The 27,937-nt window shown below is 37.0% G+C and overlaps 1 pseudogene; it reads left to right on the top strand.

The window, feature by feature from the left end:
- The first annotated feature begins 342 nt into the window (after positions 1 to 342).
- LOC116906068 lies at positions 343 to 27,937 on the top strand (annotated as a pseudogene).

Below are 27,937 nucleotides of genomic sequence, written 5' to 3'. Positions count from 1 at the left end.
AGCCCATGTTTGCTCTTTCTTTGGTGGTTTAGTTCCTGGGAACTCAGTGGGTTCTTGTTTTGTTTAATACTGTTATTTCTTCCTACAGGTTTTTAATTCCTTCAGTTCTTTCAGTCCCCCCAACAACAACAACAACTCCTCCTCCTCCTCCTCCTCCTCCTCCTCCTCCTCCTCCTCCTCCTCCTCCTCCTTCTCCTCCTCCTCCTCCTCCTTTTTTCCTCCTCCCTTTTTTAGCTGTAGAACTATCTTTTATTGGGGAGTGTTCATTAATCCTTCTTGGCCGCCTCCTTCCTCCTGGCTGCCAGCACCTTGCTCAGCCCCTTCCACTGTCTTGGCCGGGATATGTGTGCCCACTCTCTTCTTGATGAACTTGAATTAAAGCTTGTCCTTGGACACTTTGAACAACTCCATCGTGCACCACTCATAGGGCACGAAGCAGCACACCTCTTGGATCACTTCCAGTAAGAACTTGGTGTGCTTGTCAGAGGTGATAAGACAGCAACTGGGGACTGCACTCCCGAAATGCCCTGCGGGGCGGGAGGCCAGATGGCAGTAGATCCCCCTAACTTTTCAAATGGGGTCCTTGGGCTCAGTCCAATGGTAGGCTGTGGGTATCTGCATTTGTCCTAGTCAGATGCTAGTAGAATCGCTCAGAGGATAGTTATACCCAGCTCCTGTTTGCAAGCACATCTTGGCATCAGTAGTAGTGTATGGTTTTGGTATTTGCAGATGGAGTGGATCACAAAGTGGGGCAGTCATTGGATCGCCTTTCCTTCAGTATCTACTCCATTTTTGTCCCTGCATTTCCTTTAGTTTTTTTCTTTCTTTATTTCTTCCTTGACCAGGTTATCATTGAGTAGAGCATTGTTCAGTTTCCGTATATGTGGGCATTCTTCCATTATTGTTATTGAAGACCAGCTTTAGGCCGTGGTGGTCCGATAGCACGCATGGGATCATTTCTATCTTTCTGTATCTGTTGAGTCCCGTTTTTTGACCAATTATATGGTCAATTTTGGAGAAAGTACCATGAGGAGCTGAGAGGAAGGTATATCCTTTTGCTTTAGGGTAGAATGTTCTATAAATATCCGTTAAGTCCATTTGGCTCATGACTTCTCTTAGTCTGTCTCGTCTCTGTTTAATTTCTGTTTCCATGATCTGTCCATTGATGAAGAGGGGTGTTGAAATCCCACTATTATTGTGTGAGGTGCAATGTGTGTTTTGAGCTTTAGTAAGGTTTCTTTTTTATGTAGGTGCCCTTATATTTGGGGCATAGATATTTAGGATTGAGAGTTCATCTTGGTGGATTTTTCCTTTGATGAATATAAAGTGTCCTTCCTTATCTTTTTTTTGATGACTTTTAGTTGGAAATTGATTTTATTTGATATTAGAATGGCTACTCCAGCTTGCTTCTTCTGACCATTTGCTTGGAAAGTTGTTTTCCAGCCTTTCACTCTGAGGTAGTGTCTGCTTTGTCTCTGAGGTGTGTTTCCTGTAGGCAGCAGAATGCAGAGTCCTCCTTGCGTATCCAGTTTGTTAATCTATGTCTTTTTATTGGGGAGTTGAGGCCATTGATGTTGAGAGATATTAAGGAATAGTGATTATTGCTTCCTGTTATATTCATATTTGGATGTGAGGTTGTGTTTGTGTGCTTTTCTTCTCTTTGTTTTGTTGCCAAGACGATTAGTTTCTTGCCTCTTCTTGGGTATAGCTTGCCTCCTTATGTTGGGCTTTACCATTTATTATCCTTTGTAGTGCTGGATTTGTAGAAAGATATTGTGTAAATTTGGTTTTGTCATGGAATATCTTGGTTTCTCCATCTATGTTAATTGAGAGTTTTGCAGGATACAGTAGCCTGGGCTGGCATTTGTGTTCTCTTAGCGTCTGTATGACATCAGTCCAGGATCTTCTGGCCTTCATAGTTTCTGTGTGAGAAGTCTGGTGTGATTCTGATAGGTCTGCCTTTATATGTTACTTGATCCTTTTTCCCTTACTGCTTTTATTATTCTTTCTTTATTTTGAGCGTTTAGTGTTTTGACTATTATGTGGGGGAGGTGTTTCTTTTTCTGGTCCAATCTATTTGGAGTTCTGTAGGCTTCTTGTATGCCTATGGGTATCTCTTTTTTAGGTTAGGGAAGTTTCTTCTATGATTTTGTTGAAGATATTTACTGGTCCTTTGAGCTGGGAGTCTTCACTCTCTTCTATACCTATTATCCTTAGGGTTTGATCTTCTCATTGAGTCCTGGATTTCCTGTATGTTTTGGACCAGTAGCTTTTTCCGCTTTTTACATTATCTTTGACAGTTGAGTCAATGATTTCTATGGAATCTTCTGCTCCTGAGATTCTCTCTTCCATCTCTTGTATTCTGTTGGTGAAGCTTGTATCTACAGCTCCTTGTCTCTTCTTTTGGTTTTTCTATATCCAGGGTTATTTCCGTGTGTTCTTTCTTGATTGCTTCTATTTCCATTTTTAATTCCTTCAACTGTTTGATTGTGTTTTCCTGGAATTCTTTCAGGGATTTTTGCGATTCCTCTCTGTAGGCTTCTACTTGTTTATTAATGTTTTCCTGTGTTCTAAGGGAGTTCTTCACGTCTTTCTTGAAGTCCTCCAGCATCATGAGCAAATCTGATTTTGAAACTAGATCTTGCTTTTCTGGTGTGTTTGGATATTCCATGTTTGTTTTGGTGGGAGGTGGGTTCCGATGATGTCATGTAGTCTTGGTTTCTGTTGCTTGGTTCCCCTTTCTCGCCATCAGATTATCTCTAGTGTTACTTTGTTCTGCTATTTCTGACAGTGGCTAGACTGTCCTATAAGCCTGTGTGTCAGGAGTGCTGTAGACCTGTTTTACTGTTTCTGCCAGTATTGGGGACAGAGTGTTCTGCTTTGCTTAGTTTTTTCCCCTCTACAGGTCTTCAGCTGTTCCTGTGGGCCTGTGTCTTGAGTTCACCAGGCAGGTCACTTGCAGCAGAAAAGTTGGTCTTACCTGTGGTCCCGAGGCTCAAGTTGCTCTGCCCCAGGCTCTCCGAGGTGGCCTTCCCCCTTCCGGGAGCCTCCGTGCACCAGGGTTCCAGATGGCCTCCGGTTTTTCCTCTGGAATCAGCAATGTGTGTAGAGAGCAGACTCTTCTGGTTTCGCAGGCGTGTCTGCCTCTCTGAAGGTTTAGCTCTCCCTCCCACGGGATTTGGGTGCAGAGAACTGTTTATCCTGTTTCCTTCAGGTTCATCTCAGGCAGGGCTCTCGTCACCTGGGCCCTCTCCCACGGGAGCCCAGAGGCCTTATACAGTTTCCTCTTGGGCCAGGGATGTGGGCAGGGGTGGGCAGTGTTGGTGGTCTCTTCTGCTCTGCAGCCTCAGGAGTGCCCACCTGACCAGGCCCGGTGAGTATCTCCCACGGGTTCTGGGAGCAGAGCTGCTGGGGCCGGGATCCTTGGGGTGTGGGACTCCGTAAACACAGGCGTGCCTGGTCCTAGACCATCTGTTGTCCTGATTCCACCAGGCAAGTCACTTGCAGCAGATAAGTTAGTCTTACCTGTGAGTCCCGAGGCTCAAGTTCATCCCTGGGCTCTCCATTTGAAGATCTGCGCCGCATCTTCCGGGGGCTTCAGTGCACCAGGGTTCCAGATGGCCTCCGGTGTTTTCCTCTGGAATCAGCAATGTGTGTGAGAGCAGTCTCTTCTGGTTTTTAATTTAGCTCTCCTTCCCATTTGGGTGCAGAGAACTGTTTATCCGGTCTGTTTCCTTCAGGTTCGGCGGTGTCTCAGGCAGGCTCCTGCCTCACCTGGGCCCTCTCCCACGGGAGCCCAGAGGCCTTATACAGTTTCCTCTTGGGCCAGGGATGTGGGCAGGGGTGGGCAGTGTTGGTGGTCTCTTCTGCTCTGCAGCCTCAGGAGTGCCCACCTGACCAGGCGGTAAGGTATCTCCCTGCATTTCCTTTAGACAGGGACAATTCTGGGTGATATTTTTAAATGGGTTGGACGCCCTATCCATCAACGGGGGCCATTTCTATCTTCTGGAGGTGGTCTCTTCAGGTTCTAACTCTCTGCTGTGGGGTATTTCTGCCTCCCCATTGGGTCCTGGAATCCTCTTGCATTTCTGGCATTTGGATCTTTCTGGTGGCTCTCCAAGTTCCCTACCCCCATTGCTACTTATTTCTATTCATTCACCTGGCCCTCTAGACTTCCCTCTTGTCTTTTCCCATACCTTGTTCTGCCCCCATTTTCCTCCCCTTTCCCTCTCCCAGCCAGGACTCCCTCTCCCTCTGCCTTCCTTGCTTATTTTGTTCTCCCTTCTATGTGACTTTGAAGAATCCACACTTTGGCCTTCCTTCTTGCTTCATAAGGTCTTTGAGTTGCATCATGGGTATTCTGAGCTTTGGGGCTAATATCCACTTATCAGTGAATACATATCTTGTATGTCCTTTTGGGTCTGGTATACTTTACTCAGGATAATATCTTATAGTTCCAACCATTTGCCTACAAAGTTTGTGAAGTCATCAATTTTAATAGCTGAATAGTATTCCATTGTGTAAATGTACCCCATTTTCTATTTCCATTCTTCCATTCTGGGACATCTGGGTTGTTTCCAACTACTGGCTATTATAAATATGGCTGCAATGAATTTAGTGGATTATGTGTAATTGTTATATGTTGGAGCATCTTTTGAATATATTCCCAGGAGTGGTATAGCTGGGTCTTCAGGTTAAGCCATTTCCAATTCTCTGAGGAACTGCCAGATTGATTTCCAAAGTGTTAGCATCAGCTTGCAATCCCACTAGCAATAAAGGAGTGTTCCTCTTCCTCCACATCCTCACCAGCATCTGTTTTCCACTGAGGGTTTTTTTTTTTTTATATTAGCCATTCTGAATGGTGTAAGGTGGAAAATCTCAATGTAGTTTTGATTTGCATTTCTCTGATAACTAAGGAAGTTGAACATTTTTCTTTAGGTACTTCTTGAGATTTTAGGTTTAGGTACATTTGAGATTCCTCTTTGTTTAGGTCTGTAGTCCACTTTTTAATTGTGATTTTTGGTTTTCTGGAATCTAACTTCTTGTGTTCATTGTATATATTGGATGTTAGCTCTCTATTGGATGGAGAGTTGGTAGCAATCTTTTCCCAATCTGTAGGTTGCTGCTTTATCCTATTGACAGTGTCCATTGCCTTGCAGAGCTTTCTAATTTGATGAGCTCCCATGTGATGATTCTTGATCTTAGAGCATAATCCATTGGTGTTCTGTTCAGAAAATTTTCCTCTGTGCCCATGTGTTCAAGGTTCTTCCTCACTCTTTCTTCTAATAGTTTCAGTGTATCTGGTCTTATGTGGATGTCATTGATCCACTTTGAATTGAGCTTTGTACAAGGAGATAAAAATGGATTAATTTGCATTCTTCTACATGCAGACTGCTAGTTAGACCAGCAGCACTGGTTGAAATTGCTGTCTTTTTCCCATTGTATGGTTTTGGCTTCTTGGTCAAAGATCAAGTGACTGATTTATATGTCTGTCTCTGTACCAATACCATGTGGTTTTTTATTACTATTGCTCTGTAATACAGCTTGAGGTCAGTGGTGTTGATTCCCCCAGAAGTTCTTTTATTGTATTTAAAATTTATGAGAATATTAAACTACTAAAATGTGTTAATACTATCTTAATGTTCTAATGCTGGGCATCATTTGTCTATTGTGGATCTCTGCTTTCTTTTTCTATTCTCTGGTGTTCAGAGAGTAGTTTTTCTAAGTGTGGAAGGAAGACAGATAGAAACAAAATAAAAGAGAAGTGGAAGACATCAGGAGAGGGTGGAAAAAGAGTCAGAGAGAAGATGATAAAGGAAGGAAATGGAAGAATGAGAGGAAGGAGATCTCTGCATTTCTCTGTTTTAGAGGACAATAAAATCCTCTATTGGTTAAGTCTGGATCTTCGGTGATGGTTGTATATATTCAGCTATATTAGAAGAGAGACTCTATTAGGAAATCTGCATAATGTTCATTTTATGGCCAATTGCAAATCTCAGCAATTGAGCAGAAAGCTTCCTCAATATGAAAAGAACTGAATTATTTTTCCTCTGATCACTCGTTCTGATTATTCTTTAGATATTTTTGGAAATTATATTACCTCTGTATGATGAGTTTAGTTGGGTGATTAACATCAGATTCACCTTTTCTCTAGTTCCCCATCCATCCTTTCCCAGGAGTTTCATTCACATTAAGTGGAAGCTGAATTGGGAATGTTTTCCTCAACTGCAACTTAATATCTCTGTTGTTATGTAGTTATGTACTACTTGTTCAATAATCTTTATGAAATAATAAGTAAGGGTCTTCTATTAACAGACCTGAGCCATCTAACTTGAACTTCTATGGTTATATATGTTCCAGTTTCATCTGTTGGCAGCATCATGCCATTCACCTTCCTAATGTTCTTTGAAAACAGAATGCTTTGTAAATTCCTGACCAAATCCCATGTGGCCGATTTGGTGTAGCCTAGAAGAAGCTGTGAGCCCTGCTTTGTAGCTTCCTTCTATTCCTCCACTCCTTTCTCAAGTTTGCTACTGACCACCTTGTTAGAGTTAACAATCTTCTAGACATAGTTCTTCCTGCTTCTTAAAGTTTTTAAAGTTATCTAGTTGACAATTTAAAAGTAACTGATAAATGTTTTGATTCTTAGAGTGACTTGCTCTTCCTAATTAAATTATTCTCTATGATTGTCAGTAATGCAAAGCATTGCTGTTTTATAGTCATTGATCCTGTTACCTTTAATGTTTAATGGTTTCAGTTCAGCAGCCAAGTCAAGGCAGTGGATAGGTTGATATAATCTGTCAGAAGTAAGCAAAGTATGTGACAGAAGCAGATCCTCCTATAATCATTCTGGGAGTCATTGATTTTTATCACCTTAACAGGTTTCCAACGACATGAAATAAGGTATGTTATTTGCAGCTGTCTGCATACTAAATTTATATTAATAATTTATTGAAAGTTAGGATTCTGATCAGTGGCAAACAACTTTAGTCATTATTCTGTATCTCATGATATTAAGGGGAAATTTTCCTACTTTACTTACTTTTCATTCTCCACTTTAAGGTAAAAGGAAACTTTCCTGGCAGCATGTGGATCTAGAGACTGTGAGCTCCCTTAGATCTATGGCCATGGCCATGTAGTGCTGTGATACAACCCAAAATACAGAGCACAGCTATGTATATGAACTATATAAAGTACATATAGGTTATGATTGAAATGTTAGAATTTACCTCTTTAAATTTTAATTTAATGGCTATTGTACTTTAGATGATGTATTTTTAGGACAAATTAAAACATTTAAATCATGGAATTTATATGAAGGCTCAAAGACAATGTATGCATTTGCAATATCAACATTGTTAAAAGTAGTATTACATAATAGTGAAGAAGGGTTGGATTTAGAAAGAAATTTGCAGACAACTTCTAAGCAGTGCTCCTACTTTTGTCTTTACCATGCCGTTTACATTGAATTTGTTAAACCTGATAACCAAGAGCACAGACACTTAAACCAATCTTTAATGAATGGAACGTCATAAAGTTGAAAACTTCCGTAGAGAAATGGATATCAACATTTGAGTAGAGCAGCAGCATTGAGAAGAGAAAACGATCTTTACATCTGATCGAGGATAAGTTTCTGTGTGTGTGTGTGTGTGTGTGTGTGTGTGTGTATATATATATATATATATATATATATATATACAGAAACTGAATATCAAGGAAATAAATAACCCAATTAAAAATAGGGTACAGCACTAAGCAAAAAGATTAAATAAAAATGGCTATAAAACACTTTTTATTTATTTCTTTTGCTATTTAAAATATTAAACTTTTATCTATTTTTTCTTTTTTCCATCTTTATTAAAGAGGGTATTTCTTTTTTACATTTCAAATGTTATTCCTTTCCCAGTTTCCAGACCAACATCCTTCTAACCCCTCCCCCCCAATTCAATATGGGTGTTCCCCTCCCAATCCTCTCCTCATTACAGTCCCTCCCCCAAGAATCCCGTTCACTGGGGGTACAGCGTTGGCAGGACCAAGGGCTTCCCCTTCCACTGGTGCCCTTACTAGGCTATTCATTGCTACCTATGAAGTTGGAGCCCAGGTTCAGTCCATGTATAGTCTTTGGGTAGTGGCTTAGTCCCTGGAAGCTCTGGTTGGTGGGCATTGTTGTTCATATGGGGTCTCGAACCCCTTCAAGCTCTTCCAGTCCTTTCTCTGATTCCTTCAACGGGGGTCCCGTTCTCAGTTCAGTGGTTTGCTGCTGGCATTCGCCTATGTATTTGCTGTATTCTGGCTGTGTCTCTCAGGAGAGATCTACATCCGGTTTCTGTCGGCCTGCACTTCTTTGCTTCATCCATCTTGTCTAATTGGGTGGCTGTATATGTATGGACCACATGTGGGGCAGGCTCTGAATGGGTGTTCCTTCTGCCTCTGTTTTAATCTTTGCCTCCCTATTCCCTCCCAAGGGTATTCTTGTTCACCTTTTAAAGAAGGAGTGAAGCATTCACATTTTGATCATCCGTCTTGAGTTTCATGTGTTCTAGTGCATCTAGGGTAATTCAAGCATTTGGGCTAATAGCTACTTATCAATGAGAGCATACCATATGTGTTTTTCTGTGATTGGGTTACATCACTCAGGATGATATTTTCCAGTTCCATCCATTTGCCTATGAATTTCATAAAGTCATTCTTTTTGATAGCTAAGTAGTATTCCATTGTGTAGATGCACCACATTTTCTGTATCCATTCCTCTGTTGAAGGGCATCTGGGTTCTTTCCAGTTTCTGGCTATTATAAATAAGGCTGCTATGAACATAGTGGAGCATGTGTCTTAGTTACATGTTTGAGTATCTTTTGGTACATGCCCACGAGAGGTATAGCTGGGTCCTCAGGTAGTGCAATGTCCAATTTTCTGAGGAACCTCCAGAATGATTTCCCGAAAGGTTGTACCAGTCTGCAATTCCACCAACAATGGAGGAGTGCTACTCTTTCTCCACATCCTCGCTAGCACCTGCTGTCGCCAGAGGTTTTGATCTTAGCGGTTCTGACTGGTGTGAGGTGGAATCTCATGTTTGTTTTGATTTGCATTTCCCTTATGACTAAAGATGTTGAACATTTCTTTAGGTGCTTCTCAGCCATTCGATATTCCTCAGCTTTGAATTCTTTGCTTAGCTCTGAATGCCATTTTTAATAGGGTTATTTGTCTCCCTGCGGTCTAACTTCTTGAGTTCTTTGTATATTTTGGATCTAAGCCCTCTATCAGTTGTAGGATTGGTAAAGATCTTTTCCCAATCTGCTGGTTGCCATTTTGTCCTAACAACAGTGTCCTTTGCCTTACAGAAGCTTTGTAATTTTATGAGATCCCAATTTTCAATTCTTGATCTTAGAGCATAAGCCATTGGTGTTTTGTTCAGGAAATTTTCTCTAGTGCCCATGTGTTCGAGATTCTTCCCCACTTTTTCCTCTATTAGTTTGAGTGTATCTGGTTTGATGTGGAGGTCCTTGATCCACTTGGACTTAAGCTTTGCACAGGGTGATAAGAATGGATAGATCTGCATTCTTCTACATGCTGACCTCCCATTGAACCAGCACCATTTGCTGAAAATGCTATCTTTTTTTTTTTCCATTGGATGGATTTGGCTCCTTTGTCAAAATCAAGTGACCATAGGTGTGTGGGTTCATTTCTGGGTCTTCAATTCTATTCCACTGGTCTATCTGCCTGTCTCTGTACCAATCTCATATAGTTTTTTATCACTCTTGCTCCTTAATACTGCTTGAGTTCAGGGATAGTGATTCCCCTGGAAGTCCTTTTATTGTTGAGGATAATAACACCTTTTAAAATACGTATATCATTATCCATCATGGAAAGAGAAATTAAATCCACTTTGAGACTTCAGATTATACCACTGAGAATGGTCAAGATGAATTTTAAAAAAAAATTGTCAACACATTCTGGCAAGGATAAAAGGAAGAGGGAACATTTTTTCATTACTATGAAGAATCATTATGAAAATTAATTACAGTTCTTTAAGAAGCTGAGAATTAGTCCAGTTGTACCTTTCTTGGACATATACCCAAAGGACTCTGTACATTCTAGTGTAGAATTACTTCTTAATTGCTTCTCTATTCATAATAGCTCAAAATTTGGAACAGCCTAGATATTCATCAAATGATGAATGGATAATAAAGATGAGGTACATTTATACAAACGAATATTATTTAGGTGTTAAAAAGTAAAATTTTGAATTCAGTTGGTAAATGGTAAAGCTAGAAAAAAATCATTCTGAGTGAGGTAACTCCAATAAAAATACCAATATGTATGATTTTCCTTATATGCAGTTATTAGTATTTAATATTTTGATATGTATATTCTGCATAAGAGAGACTAGCTACCTAGTAGGAAAATTTAGCAGCAGAAATGGTATACAGAATATAATTTTGTGGGGGATAAAAAGGAAATAAAAATGGGTATCGAATAGGGAGTGAAATGGAAAAAATAGCTGAACAAGAGAATATGGAGAGAGATAACTAACACTAAAGCCCATTTTAAGACCATTTAAAAACTTGCTACTCTGAAACTTAATGGAATATATGCATCCAAATTTATCTAAATTAAGTCAGCAAATAATAGGGGAGAGAATCCCCCAACTTTTATTTCCAAGTAAAACTTCTAGTGCCAGGCATGAGTCCTTGGCAAAAGTGTCTGATTAAATCTCTCTCCCCCAGATAATCACAGGCTATTGCCAGAGCTACTGCTTACTCTCTATATCCTGATGGCAATGCATTTTTGCTTAAGGTAATATTTTCTTATGTCATCATGCATTGACAAGTGGAGCTGGTACCTACCTACCATTTTCACCCTTATGTATAGTGTTCATGACGCCGGAAATTACTCTGCATGCTCCTGGAGAAGAGAGATATACATCAATATCATGCTGCTAGAAATTCTGTGGAGTTACAACAGTGATTTGAATGAAAAGCATGTGGTGAAACAGTGGCATAAAGATTATGAAGGTAACCAACCACTTTTAAAAACGATTAAAGACCCACTAAATGGTTTGTTTTTATCAAAGCCTTCCCCACCAAGATTCAGAGCTCTATGGGGAAGAGAAGGCAGGAAGAGTACAAAAGCCAAAGGCGAAAGATTACTCTAAAAACAGACACCACAGGACTTAGACAAGTATGAACTCATAAGGGCTGTAGCAGGACACACAAAACCTGCACAGGTTTGAGGCACACAGGTTTCCCGCACTGATAGAGGGAAGTACATACAGGATTCCACCCCTCACCAAGGAATTATTTGTGATTAATACTTGTTGTCAAAGGAAAAATCATTTTACTACAATAGGGTTTACTGGGCATAGCAACCACACCCCAGGTCAAGTCTCATACCCAGGAGTAGTTGGTCAAAACAAAACCAGCTTCATGCTTTTTTATGAAAACTTTTTGTCTGATTTTGTCTTGGCATTTTTTTCTTTTCTTTTACTGGTCTTGTACTTGTATATTATCATTTTCATTTTTGTGGTTTTGTGATTTTGACTTACCTTTTTTGTTCTGTTTGTTTTGCTGTTTCTTTTCATTTATTTTTTTAAATTTACTGGCTATTTTATTTTCTTTTATTAATAATTTTATTTATTTACATTTCAATTGTTCCCCTTCCTGGTCCTCCCCACAAGCCCCCCAGCCAAGAGTGTATCTCCTTTTCCTAAAAGAGGGTGCTCCCCCACCTTCCCAGCCACTCCTGCTTCTAGCATCACCCTTCTTCCTGACATCAAGCCTCCAGAGGACCAAGCGTCTCCCCTCTCACTGATAGCAGGTGAGGCACTCCTCTGCTACATATGTAGCAAGTGCCCAGGACCAGCCCATGTATGCTCCTTGGTGGTGGCTCAGTGCCCGGGGGCTGTAAGGGATCTGATTAGTTGATATTATTCTTCCTATGGGGTTGCAATCTCTTCAGCTCCTTCAGTCCTCCCCTAACCCTTTCATAGGGATCTCAGAACTCAGGCTGTAAGTATCTGCAAACGTCTTAGTGGGTGCTAGGAGAAACTCTCAGAGAAAAGCCTTGCCAGGCTCCTGTCTTCAAGCACAGCATAGCATCGGCAATCGTGTCAGGGTTTGGTGTTGGTGCACTAGATGTTTCCCAAGTTGAGCCAGTTTCTGGATGGCCTTTCCTTCAGCCTCTATTCCAATTTTTATCCCTGCATTTGTTTTAGACAAGAAAAATTATGGGTCAAATTTTTTGAAACGGATGGTTGGCTCCAACCCCAAACTGGGAGCCTTGTCTATCTCCTGGAGTTGATCTCTTTGGGTTCCATTCTCCCACTCTTGGGCATTTTGGCTAATGTTATATCCATTGGGTCCTGTGAGCTTCTTTGATCCCTGGTGTTGGCGACTTTCTAGAGGTTCACACCCACCCCCCGCAGCAAACTGCTGCATATTTCTAATGATTCTCCTGGCCCTCTGAGCCTCTCTCTTGTCTCCCCCTATACTTGATCCTGCCCCCCTTCCCCTTCCCTTTCCCACACAGCTCCCTCTCCCTCTCTCTACCTTCTATGACAATTTTGTTTCTCCTTCTAAGTGGGATTGAAGCATCTACACTTGGGCCTTCTTTCTTGTTAATATTCATATTGTCTGTGTATCATGGGTATTCTCAACTTTTTGGCTAATATCAACTTAAGAGTGAGTACATATCATGTGAGGTCTGGGTTACCTATCTCAGTATATTTTTTAGTTCCATTAATTTGCCCGCAAAATTCATGATGTCCTAATATGTAATAGTTGAGTAATATTTCATTGTGTAAATGTACCACATTTTCTGTACCAGTTCTTCGGCGAAAAATATCCTGGTTGTTTCCAGGTTCTGGCTATAATAAATAACACTGCTATGAGCATAGTGAAGCATGTGTCCCTGTGATATGTTGGAGCATCTTTTGTGTATATGCACAGGAGTGGTATATCTGGGTTTTCAGGTAGAGCTATTTACAAATTTCTGAGGAACTAACAGATTGATTTCCAGAGTGGTTGTACCAGTTTGCAATCCCACCAGCAGTGGAGGAATGTTCCTCTTCCTCCAAACCTTGCTAGTATCTGCTATCTCTTGAGTTTTTCATCATAGCTATTCTGTTTGGTATAAGGTGGAATCTCAGAGTCATTTTTATTTGCATTTTCCTGATGACTAAGAATATTGAACACTACTTTTTTAAAAAATTTCTTTTCTTGGATATTTTATGTATTTACATTTCAAATGTCATCCCATCTCACATACCCTCTTCCAACTCCCCCTGCTTCTATGAGGATGCTCCCACTCCCACCCATCCACTTCTACCTCAATGCCCTGGCATTCCCCTACACTGGGGAAATGAGCCTTCACAGGACCAAGGGCTTCTCTTCCTATTAATGCCAGACAATGTCATCCTCTGCTAAACATGCTACTGGACCCATGGGTCCTCCATGGTACTTACTCATTGGTTGTTGGTTTAAGTCCCTGGGAGCTCTGGGGGACAGTTTGGATGGTTGATGTTGTGTTCTTTCTATGGGATTACAAATCTCTTCAGCTCCTTCGGTCCTTTCTCTAATTCCTCCATTGCTGTCCCCGTGCTTATTCTGATGGCCAAGCATCCTCATCTATCAGTAAGGCTCTGGCAGAGCCTCTCAGGAGACCTCCATATCAGGCTCACTGGGTTTGGTGGCTGCATATGGGATGGATCTCCAGATGGGGCAGTCTTTGGATGACCTTTTCATTGTGTCAATGCTTTTGAGGCTATTTCTCATTTCTCTTCTATTAGATTAACTATAACTAGTTTGATGTAGAGATTCTTGGTTCACACTTGAGCTTTGTACAAGCTGATAAATATGGATCGATTTGCATCCTTCTGCCTGCAGACTGGCAGTTAGTACCATTTGTTGAAGATGGTTTCTTTATTCTGCTGAATGGTTTTGGCTTTGTTGTTAAAGATCAGGTGTCCAAAGGTGTGTGGGTTTATATCTGGGTCTTCAATTCTAATCCATTACTCAATCTGACTGTCTCTCTACAAATATCATGTGGTTTTTCTCACTGTTGCTCGGAAGCACAGCTTGAGGTCAAGATGGTGATTCCTCCAGATCTTTTATTGTTGGGAATTGTTTTTGCTATCCTAGAGTTTTTGTTATTCCATATAAAATTGAGAATTGTTGTTCCTATCAATGTCAAAAATTGAGTTGGAATTTTTATGAGGATTGCGTTGAATCTATAGATTTCTTTTGGTAAAATGGCCATCTATACTATGTTAACTCTACTGATTCATGATCATGGGAGATCACTCCATCTTCTGATGTCTTCTTTGACTTCTTTCTCTTGGGATGTGAAGTTCTTGAATATTGATTTATGTGGATAGGCAAGTGATGATGCTCTAGGAAATCTTGAGCCAGGGGAAAGTACATAATCAAAATATATAAAATTTTAGTTAAATAAATAATAAAATAAGTTTTAAGGATTTTTAAGATAATTGAAACTTTATTATATTTAATTTCTTACTCAAAAACCAAACCTAAATAGCCTATAATGTTTTAAAACTTTTCATATCTACATATCTTTATATTAAAGAGTATTTCAATATATTTTCCTTCTAATCCCTTTTTCCAAGTAGAATGTAATGTATCCTTATATTTCTCTAAATATTACAGAAAATAACAGACTGAGATGTTTTTTCATAACAAAGAAAATAACTAGTAGAACATAGTCATTATTGAGAATTGGAGAAAGACTTGCAAACCTTGTCTGCCCATGTACTGATTAATAAATATTTAAATATGTATTTGATATACATATATTTATATATTATATATACATAAACACATAACACACATGTGCATATGCCTGTGCCTGTGCACAAACACACACACACGCACACACACACACACACACACATATCACAGATAAACTAATGGTCAACCATTTGGTGAGATATAAAGCACAATTTCAGTAACCATCAATTAAATGCACATAAGAACAGCAATGAGAAATCATTTCATGTTAGTTCTACTGGATACTATCAAATGGTGGGAGATATGTAGATAGGAGATTATTTATGTACTGTTCATGAAAATGTAAGAATTACAACTATTATAAGAATAAAGTATGAGGAGTCTTCAAATTACAAAAGGAAAACTGTTTTATGATCTAATAGTTTCATTATTATGTATACCTCCAAAGGAGATAAACATAATTGCAACAAAAAGATACAGGTATTTCCAGGTTTATTGTAGCAGTATTGAAAATTACCAAAAGATAAAATCAACCTAGACTCTTTAGCAGCAACATGGATATAAATGGAAGCCATCATATTATCTGCAATAAGGCAGACATGGAAAGCTAAATAAATATCCATGTGTATTTACACTTCTTTGTCAACTAGTATATCAGGCTCCTAGAAGAACTGAATAGAATGGTAGGGATCGATGAAAGGTGCCAGAGCACTGAAAATGGTGACATCGGTTCTGTCTTCTTTAGCACAGTAAGCTAGTAATAGATTAAAGCAATGGAATGCATTTCAAAACAATTCAATACTAAACATATAAAGATGAATAATGTTGGAAGAAATGGAGATGCTTATTACTGTGATTAGATTCTTCCACATGGAGTGCATGTCTTGAATCACTGCAGTACACCCTATAAAACTATACAATATTATATCATAATAAAAACTGAAATACTGCCTAATAAAATAAAAACATTGCTTTAAGAACTCTGTACTGGTTCCCAATGCCTGGAAGCTTTTCAAAGAGGAGCCTCCTTCTTAAAATTCCTACTATTTCCAAGGTCAAGGTCATATTTTTATCATAGTTTTCTTTATGTAAGGTATTCTGTACTGCAAACTCTAATTACATCCCTATGTAATTCTTTGTCTGTGCTCTGTAACTATTTTTATCACTTTTGCTCTTTCTTAATGTAAATTTTCCTATTCACTTTTTTTCATTCTATATCCTACCACTAGAGTAACACTAGTGATTTGTTATTTTGTTCTGATCAATTTGTCATATCTCTTACCTATAGCCATAATAAGTACTGGCATAAGAAAATTATTGTAAATATTTATTAAATAAACTAATGTTAATAATTGTACAATGTTTGCTTCAACGGAAATTGTGTATTGACAAGAGGAGACACCAGGACCACAGCAAGTCCTACAAAAATACATTTAATTGGGGCTGTCTTACAGTTCGGAGTTTAGTCCATTATCATGTCAGCAAACATGGCAGCCTGCAGGCAAACATGGTGTTGGAGAAGAAGCTAAGAATTACACCTTGATTGGCAGGAAACAGAAGATTCTTGTGTGCCACACTGAGCATAGCTTGAACATTTATGACCTCAAAGCGCATCCTCCCAGTGCCACACTTCTTCCAGCAGTGCCACAGGTACTCACTCCAAGAAGGCCATAGCTCCTGATATTGTCATTTCTTATGGGCCAAACATTGAAACTTGTGAGTCCATGGGGGCCATACCATAGGTTTCTCTATATATATTCTCAGAAATGTGTCTAGACTACTTCCTGGCCTATTATGTAAATAATCTGGTGATCATTTTATAAAATTTAATCACCTTGCAATTTTAAAGGTTCACTTGACACCAATTACATTTTTTGATGCTGATTTGTCCCAATCATCTCTCTCTTTTATCTTCCTTCTATTAAAGAAGGAAATATTAGCTGGAAATGGTAAAGCACACCTGTAATTTCTGCACACAATTGGTTGAAGCAGGTGGCTCAATGCAAATTTAAGACCAGCCTAGTTTACAAATTAAATTTTTTGGCAAATCAGAGCCACACAGTGATATTCTGACTCAAAAAAAAATTATTTAACTCACTTTAAAGTCCTTAATTAGGTGGAAAATATATTAAATGGTTATAAATTCCAAACTATTACAAACTAATATTAAAATTTTTATTTCTTTTTCTGCAGAATAACCCCAGGGTTATTCTGATGCTAGAAAAATACTCTATTGACATACATTCTTAACCCTTTGTTTTTGAAATACATTCTTTATGCAGCCCAGGTTGGCTTTATTCTAGCAACTGCATCAGTTTCCTTACTAGTGGTATTATACATGTATACAGTCACACTCAGAAATTCTTTCTGAGTTAAAGAAGTTTTTAGCTTTAAAAATCTGTTCAGCTCAGCACTGGATACTTTTATATTAGACCTGTGTTCAATTCTCAGCATCCACTTGAAGGTTCACAATGACTTCTAACTCTAACACTAAGGGATTTGACACACACTCTAACCTTTCCAGGCACTGCATGCAAGGTGTAGAGACATACATGTAGGTAATAACATAAATGTCTCTTTTGCTAAATTATGTGCACCAGATATTTTGTTCATTACTTTGTGGTTGTCTTTTATTCTTATACATTCACTTCCATCTTTTTCTATCAGTTAGAAAATTTTTATTGATTCCCTTTTGTGGTGGTTGCATTTGCCATTAGTTTCTATTTCTGTGATCTGATATTGTACATACTTAGGCAAATCTATTATCTTACATATTTCAGTCATTATCTTATTGACATATTTTGGTGTATCTAAGCTTCAATTTTCTTCCACTGAGTTCCCCTCAATGGTGGACTATAACTTAGAATTGTAAGCAGAATAAATACTTCCTTCCTATTATTGTGTCAGGATATTTTATCACAGCAACTGAATTAAACCACAAGAGATATGAAGTGGTAATACAATTATGATGTAAAAGCTATAGAATATTAAGGAATGAGGAAAAATTGTTTAATAATATATAAATCTGTGTTCTAATTTTCTCCGTTTATTTTATTTATTTATTTTCTTCGATTTTGTACCCGTTAAAAATTTACTTTTGTTTAGTTACTTTTTCTGTTTTAGTTTTCTCAGTATTTGGATGGTTATATATGTTACTTATATATTTTAATGATTATTTTCAACCATGAAAAATACTTATTAAATTAATAAACCTAAACTAATGTAACATATTCTTCCTTGGTGATCAGAATTTTAAATTTGAAGTTCAACACAGTCACTGGATTAATATATTATTAAACAAACTTCTTTCATTTCTTAATATTCTATAATATTGGTATCAGAATTATATTAATAATTAACAATTAGAATTAATTCTCCATAGGATTGTTTTCCTTTTTTTATTAGATGAGATAAAAAATTTACTCAGCTTACTGATACTTACATACCTCATTTTAAAAGTTAATTTCCTATGCATAATTAGAAATTATATTTCAGCTTTTGGTTTTTACAATTGCTAGTGATAAATCTTCCTTAGTAGTTTTCTTTATAATAAAGTGTATGCTTTTTATGTTTTTTTCTTATAAGTTTTCTTTGTTTTATAAAGTTTATGCTTTTTTGTTTTTTTCTTATAAGTTTTCTTTTGTTTCAAGTCTGAAATTTGCTCCCCCTCTTTGTCTGGGTGGTGCACACACACACACACATGCATTCTTTTTATTTTCTTGAAACTTTGTTGGATCTTGGTATCTATATGTGAGCAGCTTTAAAACACATGGTTTTTATTTGCATCTGCACTGATACACAAGAATCTAACACTTTCTCCGAAGTTCTTTCTTTGAGATCATTATAGGTTGTTCTCACCATTTCTAGGAACTGCTCTAACAATCTTTGACCCCTGGTTTGTAATGGGGTATTTGCACCACAGATAAACTTGGCTTTCAGTTTAGTTTATTTTTATGTGCTCCTTGCATAGATTTTGGCACAGCTTTGGTATTTGCTTGTCAGGGCTGTTAGAAAGACATTTTCTTTACATATTAAAATTTACTGAAATGTTTTTATACTCCAAGTTAAGTTGTTTTGTTGGAGAAATTATCTTTTGATTTATCTTTAATTCATATGATTTAAAATGTTAATTTCTATTGTCATACAAATTGCATACATATTAAAATTTCTCTAGGTGAGTTAAGAATATATTGCCTCTGGCACTTAAAAACTACATTTACTAAATTATTTCACAGAGGTGTGATTGATAAGGTATTACATTGAACAGGCCATCCTTTAATCACATGTCATCTTTAATTACAAACAGCCTAAAAAATAGCAAGATAAATATAATCTGTCTAATGGTGGCTACCAACACACACCTAATTTACAGAAGGTACAGAGACTAAAGCAAACCTCAGTTGTAGAGTGAAACCATCTCAAAAGAGAAAAGGTGGTGTGGATGTACCTCACTGGTACAATACTTGTCTAGCATAGTTTGTTTTGTGTTCTCAGCATTGAAAACAAACAAACAGGCACACATACAAACACACACACACACACACACAGAGAGAGAGAGAGAGAGAGAGAGAGAGAGAGAGAGAGAGAGAGAGCAATTTTTAATAATTGCCCATGTTTCAGTGAGGAAGCATTCCATTCATTCTTTGCATTCTCTATATTTCAGTATATGGCACTATGAGCAGGAAACCTCATGTTCAAAACCAAGACTTCCTATAACTTATACAGTTTAATATTTGCTTAGCAAATCCTATTCTATTCTATTACACACTTCCTGGATATTAACAGAATTTGCAAACACTAGAGTCTGAGTATCATTATAAATTTACATTAACATAAAACTCTCCTTCAATCTGTTCATAATTATTTCAAGCCTCATAAATCCAACTTGGTCCCTATGTATTAATTTATCCATAACTCTTTGAAGTCTTGTCACCAAAAATTTGGCAAGTATGTTTATAGCACATTTAGTTATTTAAATGGGCCCATAACTTTTAGGATTGTTAGCCCTCCCTTTTCTAAATTAGGAGCAGGTATTTTTCTCATAGCTGAACAAAATTCACCTTGTCCTGTATGCTCTACAAATACCTACAATACAAAAGGTATCAATTTTGCCCTAAAAGTACAAAATGACTGCTTGGACAGCTGCTTTCTCCTTATTTTTGCCCTTAGCAGGTTTTCAAGTGTCATTTAGAGAAAATTAATTTGTCTGCATAGGACATTCTCATCATTGACATTGAGGATATATTTTCAAGCATTTCTTAGAATTTAAAGCATGAAGAAAATAAATCCACTGGAGTTACAGTGCCACTTTACTCCCTTACATAAGACCAAAGGAAATGAGAAAATACTTTCTTCCATCACAGAACTCACAGCTTGCTTTCCCTGGGGCAAAGCACACTCAGATATAGGATGGACAGTGGGTGAAACAGCATGTTTGAGGGCTAAGGAAATTGTTCCTTAGAGGCCTGGGACTGTAATGTGTCTCATTAAATTACTGCCATGGAAGAAAACTGGGTTACATAGAAAGTAGGAACTAGGACAGACTGCTGAATTCATGGAACAATAATATATAGCACATATAATTTATAATAATATATTATATATTTATATTAATAACATAACACAACATATATACACACAAAGCTATGTTATGTATATATATATATATGTATGTTAGATCTGATATGTCTGTGTTTGTGTGTGTGTGTGTGTGTGTGTGTGTGTGTGTGTGTGTGTGTGTGTAAGACTTGGAAATCTATTTAATTGGTAAAAGTCATGCATCTAGATGCTAAACATGAGATTATGAGTTCCTAGCTCATAAACAAGGGTGTTGCTCTGTACACTGTTAAGATGACATTCATTCTCATTGATACTAATTAAACTTGTTAAATGATCTTTCAATTTAAAATACAAAAATACTAACTTATATAATTAAGCTTTTGGAATATATTTTGAATGTGGTACACCGTTCTAGATACTTGGACTTAGGACATACTTTATAAACCCTATTATTAAAATATATAGCACAAAGGCAAAAAAAATAAGCATGTGAGCAGATTCAGGGTATCATTCATGGGGTGGTGGAAGCAGATGGGCATCACCTAGATCTCAGAAAGATGTTCCTGCATGTTTAAGAACTTAATATTATACTAAAGGAAATTTTCCAAGCTGAAACTATTAGAATAAGTTCCATTTATTTGCCTTGTTTTGTTGAAAAATCAGGATAGGACAATATTTGCCTCTCTAAAATAGAAAGAAAGAAAGGAAGAAAGAAAGAAAGAAAGAAAGAAAGAAAGAAAGAAAGAAAGAAAGAAAGAAAGAAAGAAAAAATTGGCAAGGTTTAAATTACACAAGCACACCAAAATCTTAGATCTAGCATGAATAATTTATAATGAGCATACAGACAATGGTATGAAAATGTATCTCCAATTTATTATTATGTAATTAATGAAGAAAATGATCACATAGTGAATGTGTATAACCCAAATTTGTATACATGTTTATTTTGGTACGGTCACTACGATCAAGTTAAATAGGATATCTATTATTTCGCTGCAAAATTTAAAAGCAGTGGAGATTTTTGTCTTTATTATACACATAAAAAAATATTAAATAAGAGGTTTTACAGATTTAGGAAACTAAGGAAATATTGCTGCATGTAAAGGGGCAGAACAAGAATAGAAAAAATGTACTAGAAAGTAATGTTCTAATGAGATTTTTTTTTAAGAGTTCAAGAATGTTGAGGTACCTGTTGTATGTTCAAGGAAATGTTGTATGTTTGATTAATAAAAACAAACTATAGAAAGTTGTACTGTAAGATAAAAACTTAAAAAATAGAAAAAATGGAAATGTAATAGTATGAGTATGAACTTATTCACATAAACACACAAACCTCTTCAAGATTTGATAAAGATTGCTTATGGAATTTTGGAACACTTTCTCCTGTATTTGTGATACTGAAAAAGAACCTGGGGCCTAGTGCTACTGAACTGTACCGCTAGCCCTAAAAAATAAAGAAAATTACTGATAAAAGAATATAATCGTAAAGGAGCAAAGAAAAGAAAAGGAAAGAAAAGTCACTTCATAGGAGGCTCTTACTATAAGAACTTGATAAATGGGTTTTAATTTTGTATTAAAGATTATGTGTGTGCCCCTAAATTCTAGAGTACTCAAAATGAATGAACATTTAAATAAAAGAAAAAAAACAGCAACATGGAAGAAATGATATCTAATGTTTTGTAGAAAATAGGGTAAATACAGACTACAACAATTCAAACTTAAAATTACTAGAAGAATCAAAAGTATTATGAAATGCATAAATAATAAATGTTTGATGAGAGGAAAATAAAATTATCCCAATGTAGTCATCATATCTGTACTAACCAGAACCCTCAGAGCTCTCAAGGACTACACCAATGTAAAGGTACACATTGGTTGGTCTATGGCTCCTGCTACATATGTATCAGAGGGCTGCTTCATCTGGCATCAGTGGGAGGGGTGGCTTTTGTTCCAGTGGAAGCTTGATGCCCCGGAGAAGGGGGTGCTAAAGCGGTGAGGCAGTGTGGGTGGGTGGGTGGGAAGAACACCCTCTTAAAAGGCAAAAGGGAGGGGGATAAAGTAGGGGTTCATGGAGGGGAGACCAGGAAGGAGGATAACTTTCAAAATATAAACAAATAAGGTAAATAATAAATAAATAAATAAGGACAAGATGAGCAAAAGATTACTATCCATAAAGATGTGACAATATCCTTAATACAAAAGTTATAAAAGAATTTATGTTCATTTGTCTCCTTTCAACTCATGTGGAAGTACAGAGCTCAGGTTATCTGGTTCGGCAGCAAATGCCTTTATTTTCTCAGCCATGTAAGGTTGTAGAATTTAATTGAATTTATCCTACTGACCTGGCTACATACTAACTCCTTAGAATCTTCAAATACAAATTCTAGAGTACCAAAGTTATCTAAAATAAGAAAGGTTAAATTGAGGTATTACGAAGGAAATGTAGATTTCATATTTCAAGTAAAATAAAGCCAAACAAGGAAGCATTTGAGACAGACATACAGCAAAGCAGGAAATCAGTCATTTCTGTGATGGCATAAATAGGATTGCATTGTGCTCATTGGGGATTTAAGTTTATAATGAATAACATTTCTGTGTAATAATAGTTTTTAAATAATTGAATTATAAAATAGTTCCACTAAATTGGCAACAAGAATTGAATTCTTATTACAAAGTGGATATTATGGGCTGCAGATAATGGTGTAACCTAGCACATTCTGACAAAAAAAAAAAAAACAAAACAAAACAAAAAAAAAAACCAAAAACATAGGTAGGTCATGATGAAAAATAGCAGGGACTCAAAGTTAAAAATGTTGCTCAGTGGCAAATGTACCATTATATATGGACAGTAAAGGCAGAAAGATCAAGAGCTCACAGTCATTCGTGTCTGCATGACAAGTATGAGGTTAGTTTCAAAGATCTAAGATTTCTCTCTCTCTCTCTCTCTCTCTCTATATATATATATATATATATATATATACATATATATATATGAATCTCTCTATATAAGAATATATATATTTTCTATTTTCTGTATATATAAGAATATATATATATATATCTGTGAGTATACATATATATTCTCTTTTTTAACAGAGTATATTTCAATATCCTTATCATTTACCAATTAAGTGTTTTATACTGCTGGAGTTATTAATACAACAATAAAACTCAGCTTTCATACAGTTTATTAACAACGTATCATGACTGTTCATTCATACTCACTAATTATGAAGTAAATATAACCAACTGCCTGATAGCATTGGTCCATAGCCAGTGCTTTTTTTCCTATTTACTCTCTTTCCCGTCCATCATAAAGGCACTGTCAGCAAGTTATACAAATATAGAAATTTAATTCCATCTATGCTTTTCTCTCATTTTACAATGCTTTGCCATATTTTAATATGGATAATAAACGTGTGCTAAAAATAGCTGACTATTACTTTTTGAATATGCTAAGTAATTATTTTTAGCTATTTTTCACAATGGTTACCCAATACTTACACCTAAGTTAGAAAGCTTTTCCCAACAAATATTATTTCAAAATCATGGTACATCCTTGAATGAAAACTGTGTTTCATGGTCAAAGCCATATGTTTCCTAGGGCTGTTTCTTTTTCAGGAACAAGTGAATTTAGTTCATTTCCCCAGTTATCATGGAGTAAGAATGCAGCTTTGCCAATTATTTATGTTGATTATGATTCAAAATCTGAAATCTGAACCATTAACATACATTTTAAAAGAGGAATGGAAATGAATAAGCTCAAAATACAGGATCTTTAAAAAGAGTTGTGGTAAAGGTTCTTTTGACTATGGAAATAGAAGCTAAATTAGAAATTCATTAGAAGTGTGTATTATCTTAAAATATTTTTGTATTATGTGTGTATGGGGGGGTCACATATGGTAAGTTACTATAAATTGTTCTGTCTTTTACTAGCTCACAAAGCCATATAATAGAGTGTACAACACCACAATACACTTGAAAAATGAGTCATTTTCTTTCATCTTTTATTCCTCATGAACCTATGTATTAATAAAGAATTCATTCCCGTTTCCACAAACCTCCCTTTCATTTAAATTCAGCAGCTTCATAAAAACAAATGCTATAATCACAGCACCATTGCTAATGATTTATAACAGGCTCTGCATTAAATTATACTAAGAAATAATCTTTGAAAATGTTTATTCCATCATATACTGCTCATTAAAGAGAGTCAAATACATCCAAGTGTGACTTTTGGCAAAGATGTTAACAAACAGGCAGTTTAATTTAAACTCATAATAGCTGTGATGGCTTTTTACAAATAATAATAACTTTAGAATTCCATCATCATTAAAATGTAAACAGTTTTATGATGGTTTGAATAATAATTACATCATGATGATTAACTCCATTTGTAGCAGATCATAAACACTTCTGTGATGTTAAGGAAACAGAGTTTCTCTCAGCTACCTTTCAGCACTACACCCATTTCACATACAGGTAAATAATCCAGGTAGAACCGAAGTCAAATCATCTCTAGGAAAAAGGGCTGACTGAGACATTGCATTACCCTTTCTATGAACCATCTGAAAAAACAAAGAAGAGGAACATTTTATCACTTCATATTTCAGTCCCCAGACCTCACAGTAAACTAAGGTTTGTAACATCAGAATTACCACAGCACTGTGCTGAATCGGTTTACCCCAGAGGACAATTTCCCAGGCTGCCTTTTATGTCTAAAGTAACAAAGAAAGAACGCCTACTGAAAGCTTGCATGGATGACACAATACCAGGCTGCTGAAGAAGCACACTATTCTGATCATGATGTTATTTCTAGACAGGAATGTAGAGAGGGTGTCTCAAACGGTATAGTTGTGGCACACATACCTTGGCACTAACCAACAATTTTCTAATTGAATTTAAGACCTACTCAACAAGAGGGGAATTATGTGTGGCACTGGAAATTTACCCAACTACTTAGAGTCTGTGAGGTCATGGAAACAGAAGAACTAAACAATGATTACTTTAGTAAAGCAGTATAATCCCTACCTATGAGTTATCTATAAACATTAATCCCTACACCAACAGATAAGCATAGTCTTCACCCTCAAGGAGACTTCTATTTATAACAGATAGAGACAAATATAGAAAACCACAACCAATCAAGATGCAGAATTATATGGTATAACTGCTGCACAAAGACCCAGGGATCATCGTGGAAGTGGGAGAAGAGAGACTGTGAGAGCCATACATACAGAGAGTTTGCCGTGGCATTATATGTCCTAGAAATGTCAGAAGCTACTCTCATGAAATCTCATCAACAAAGCTGCCAAGCATGACCGGAAGAACTATGGTAGTAATAGGCATGCTAATGTTGATGGGGAAAGCCTGGAGAACATCAATCCTACATAAAGTTCCTACAGAAAACAGGAACTCTGAGAAAGAGAGCAATAGTCTTCCCAGGGGAAAACACACCAATTGTTTACCTAATACCAAATATCACTGAAATCACATACATACAAGTTGCATCATAAAGATAGAGCATGCCACCATATTTGTATTTTTTTAGGAACACAGGAATGCACCCAAATGCATACATGACGCTCACACAGAGAGAGAGAGAGAGAGAGAGAGAGAGAGAGAGAGAGAGAGAGAGAGAGAGAGAGGAGAGACATAGAGACAGGATGGACAGGGTGGGGTGGGGGGGAAGGGCATACATTTGAAAGTAAAGGAGGATTTCATGGCTAGGTGTGGAGGGATAAAATGTCAGGGGAACTGATATGATTATATCAGAATATCAAAAAATCTAAAAACATGTTTCAAAATATTCCAAGACAAAACCAAATTCAAACAGTATCTGTCTACCAATCCAGCCCACAGAGGATCCTAGAAAGAAAACTCCAATACAAGAAAGATACCTCTACAAACAAAATACTTTAGATGAGGGAACACTTAGCTTATTCAACTTTCAGGCAGAACAAGGTTTAAGAGGTTGAAAATTTTCAAAGAAGTAGTAATTGGATCATTGAAAATCTATAGGATTTTGAGAGCCCCCTCTCTCTCTTCAGCATGATCAAAAGCAGGGAAGAGTTCTAAGCCGCTGAGTGATAGGATGTGACTCAAAGCTGTTGAGATGGAAGGAAATACTGTCCTTTAGGGCATCATGGAACAGCAGAGAGAAAAATAATCTTCCAGAGCTGGGGGAAAGGAATTTGTCATATGGGGAGTGAAGAAAAATTCACAAATCGTATTTCAAAACATGTCACATGCACTTTTCTGTAGGAAAGAGAGTTTTTATTAGGAAAGGTAGAAATCCTGCATTTGTGTTGACATTAACTTGTGGCAGTGTTTGCATCCCTAGATGTGTGTGATGCTACCTCTCAGCTGACTCACCCCAGTCCTGTCTGCTCCTGTCTGCTCCAGTGTCCTCTTCTCTCTTTATTTTCATGCAATATCTTTAGTTAGATATAATCTCTGGGGAAATAATGGCCATGAGGAAGTGACAGACAATTACAGAAGCCTTATTATTTACACCAAGCCTCTCCAATTGCACCAGCAATTGGGTAGCTTTTCTACCTAATTTTTAAATGTAAACATCATAAACATGAGTTGAATAACTATATCATTTTAATACAATATATCTGGGAAGTAGTATTACTAAATGAATAAACAGGAAATAATCTTCAAGTCGCACCATGAAGGTTGCAATTGCATATTTTCACTATGGATTGTTTTTTGCATGAAATATCTTTTCTGTCTGGCTGTTGAAAGACCTCACAGGGTGGGGTTAATGGAGGTAATTTCCTATTGTCTTATTTATGTTTTGGTTTATTATATATTTTTATTCACTGAATACACATTGGAAAGGATATAGTACAGCAACCATGCAAAGATGCTGTCCTAATTAACAGGGACCTTGAAATCTATCTTAAATTACCTACTTTTTGACAAAGCCTAAATTTTTTCATGAATTCCCTCTTCTATCCACACGAAACAAAAACATTAGTATTCTTTACTGTTTTTTCATAAATCATTGGGTAAAACTTTAGATCATTATTTTAATAAAATCTGCAAATACAGAATACACCAATGAAGTACTAACAAAGGATGCTACAGCATTTGTGTGATTCTGTCATTAAAAACTACAATTTAGTGTTTCTAGGCAGCACGGGAGACTGGAGGCCAGAGAGCGGGCCTTACCACCGGGGACATGGATACTCTACTGAGTACCATTTTTAATGCTTGAATGCCTCAACCTGAAGCTGAAGAAACTGCCCTGGGGGCACATGCTGTCAGCTATGATGGTGTATGCCCTGATGGTGGTATCTTACTTCTTATTACCAGAAGGATAATCTATAATGTTATCGTTGAACCTCCAAGTATTGGATCAATGAGTGATGAACATGGTCATCAGAGACTAGTAGCTTTCTTGGCTTACAGAGTAAACGGACAGTATAATATGGAAGAACTTGCATCTAGTTTTATGTTTACAATGGGAGGTTTAGGTTTCGTAATCCTGGACTGATCAATGCACCAAGTATACCAAAACTCAATAGGTTTATTCTTCTTTTCATTGGCTTTGTATGCATTCTACTGAGTTTCTTCATGGCTAGGTATTCATGAGAATGAAATTGCTAAGCTACTTGATGGGCTAG

The sequence above is a fragment of the Rattus rattus genome, chromosome 7, assembly GCF_011064425.1.
Source record: "Rattus rattus isolate New Zealand chromosome 7, Rrattus_CSIRO_v1, whole genome shotgun sequence".
NCBI lineage: Eukaryota > Metazoa > Chordata > Mammalia > Rodentia > Muridae > Rattus > Rattus rattus.
This window is presented reverse-complemented; position numbering and strand designations above follow the sequence as displayed.